Here is a 2,867-nt window from a genome sequence, read left to right as displayed (position 1 = left end):
AAATAAATAAATAAATAATAAGCATACATTAATAGACTCAAATTTGCTTTTATATAAAACATGCTTCACACAACTTTATCAAAAAAATAACCAATAAATGCCAACTTTTGAACTTTCTAGGTAAGTTCTTCTAGCATAACTTTTAGGCAGTGTATAACACAGTACTGTACAAAACGTGGAATGCTTACTTTGTGCATCAGAGACCTGTTTCCAAAAGTGTCACCTTTGAAACAAAGGACTGAGGAACCTTCCCAGAAGAAGGGTGCTCCCAAGTTTCCTCTCCACACAGTTCCTCTGGCCTCGTTACCATAGCTACATCACTAGGAGGCAGGAAGAGAAGCATCCTACAAAAGGACCTCATTGGCCAACTAGAACCAGGTAGCTTTTCTGACATCTCCTGGGAGAAAACGGGATTTACATCTGTGTACCACTGTGTACCATGCTCTCCACTGATGTCTTTAGCCAGAAGGCTTGCTAAAAATAGATTCTTGAAAAGATCAGTGAAATTAGTCACTCTCAGCCTTCTGTGCAGTGGATGAAACATTAAGATAAAATTTTCCCTCACATTTGTTAAAAGAAATGCATATAATTTAATTCCACCCCCTCCTCCCTAGGCTTTGAGAAAAGCCCAGCCTAGCAAAGTTTGCCTGGGAAAGGGAAACTTCACTCCACACTTTCATAGGGTTTAGTCATACACTCCAAACTCGGCATCCATGGGATGTGGAGGGAGTGGAACAGGGTTAGAAACAGATGTAGCCATTGGGAAACCCATCATTCAACGACCTGATCACTGAGCACAAGACTCTTATTTATGGTGTGTGCAAATTGTTGATGGCAGTCAGAGATGCAGCTTGTGCTGTGCTTAACTCATTGTTATCTTTTCTCTGCTAAAATAGATTAAGTTGTTCTCAATAGAAAGAGTGGCATTTGGAGAGGATGGCCTGTCCTGTGTACTCCAGATCACTCAGCGTTCCTGGTTCCTGACCAAGAAATGCCAGTGGCAACCAACCCTCTGTCACTGTAACAGAGCATCTCACAGGCTTCCAAACATTCCCTGGGAAGCAGTGAGAGTCACTACCTTGTTGAAATAGACTTTAGAAAATTTTTTAAAAACACCTTCATTGTCTAGGCCCACAGATTTATGTAATAAAAGTGTAACCATCTCTTTGTCTCTCTTGAGGAATAGGGAGACAGGAAGAAGCATAGAACAGAGGGACAGCTAACTCAATACAGCAGGAAAACAGCCAATGTCATACAGGTCTGTGCTGTGTTACGGATCATTGAGAGAAAAGTGGCTAATCGCATTGGATCAATAGTTTTCCAGGTAAAGAAAGGGCATGAGAAGAACTTGTGAAAAAGCACAGGTCCAATCACCCTGAAAATGTTCAAGTTCACCTGAAAGAGAGCAAAGGTATGAGCAAGCACAACAGGGTGAAGTGGGAGCTGTGTAGCCAGGACAGGAGGGGTTAGGTAGGAGATGAAGTAGATGAGGCAGTATTTTGTAGGCTTCTGGGATGGATACCTCTCTTTATTCCCCATATTCATATTTAACAGAGAAAAACTTCTAAAATAAACTATAATTCACTACGTGATGTAGCAGTGAATAGATGTGATTACTCAAAGTTGAGGAAGCTTGGGATTTCTTTATCTTGTGGCTGCTTGTTTGTGTTGGGCAAATTCTTCTAAGGATAGCTAGTAAAAAGTGTATATTTAAGATATGTAGCATATTTTCACATACAAATAAATTGTATATCTGTATATGAACAGTGAGATGATTATCACAACCACACTAATAAAGCTCTTGGCTTACAGTCATATACATAGTGAGAATGCTTAAGATCTACTCTCAATGAATGTTAAGTATTAATAGAAATGAATAACCATACTGGCTAAATTTCACATTAGACTTCCAGAATGCATTAATCCTACAGAGATAACTTTCATAAACTTAGCCAGTAGCTCCCCATTTCCTGCATTCTCTAGCCAATGAAAAGCACCTCTCAGCTTCTATCAATTCAGTTCTGATTAGATTCTACATCAATCTATGCTGAGATCACTTCACTAAGCATTATGTTTTTCAAGTTTGCCAATGTTGCTGCAAATGTTGGGCTTGCCTTCGTCTTTAACACTGTGTGTGCACCACACCTTCTTGATCCGTTCATCGATTGGTAGACACTTAGATTCTTTTCATAGGTGGGCTACTGTGAATAGTGCCACGGTGAGAATGGGAGATTGCCCTTTAAGACACTGGTTTCAGGTCTGGAGATGGCTCAGTGGTGAGAGAGCTTGCTATTCTTCCAGAAGACTCTGTTTGGTTCCAGACACCCATATTGGATGACTCACAAGCACTTTAGTTCTAAGAGATTCAAACACCCTCTTCTGGCCCCAAGGAACACACACATATATACATTAACAAAAGTAAAAATAAATCTTTTCATAAAAGACAGTGATTTCAATTCCCCAATATCTACACAGCGATGAGGTTGTGGGGTGGTTCACTGTGGCAGCCCTCTGTTTAATTCACGAGGAATCCCCTTAATGTTTTCCACAATGGTTGTACCAATTTACATTGTCAGCTGCATACTGACTAGTATTTGTTATCCTGTCTTTTGATAAGTTTTTCAACAGATATATCTCACTGTGGTTTTCATTCGTGTATTTCTGATGACTACTGATGCCAGAAATGTTTCCTATACTTTTTGATTATTTTTTGGCTTTAAAAAATTTCTATCAAGCCAGGTGTAGTGGCTCATGGTGGAGGCAGAGGCAGGATATCTGTAAGGTCAAGGTCAGCCTGGTCTACATAGCGAGTTCCAGTTCAGCTGAGGATACAGGGAGACTCTGTATCAAAAAAAAAAGAAAGGAAA

General features: G+C 39.9%; 1 protein-coding gene across 2 annotated transcripts in view; it reads right to left on the bottom strand.

Moving 5' to 3' along the window:
* Nell2 (neural EGFL like 2) overlaps positions 1-2,867 on the bottom strand; it is a 367,564-nt gene that overhangs the window by 315,284 nt on the left and 49,413 nt on the right. The gene's annotated exons all lie outside the window — the stretch shown is intronic.

Source organism: Nannospalax galili, unplaced genomic scaffold (genome assembly GCF_000622305.1).
Source record: "Nannospalax galili isolate Female #2095 unplaced genomic scaffold, S.galili_v1.0 scaffold232, whole genome shotgun sequence".
NCBI lineage: Eukaryota > Metazoa > Chordata > Mammalia > Rodentia > Spalacidae > Nannospalax > Nannospalax galili.
Note: the sequence above shows the minus strand (reverse complement) of the source record. Positions and strands in the feature narration are given on the sequence as shown.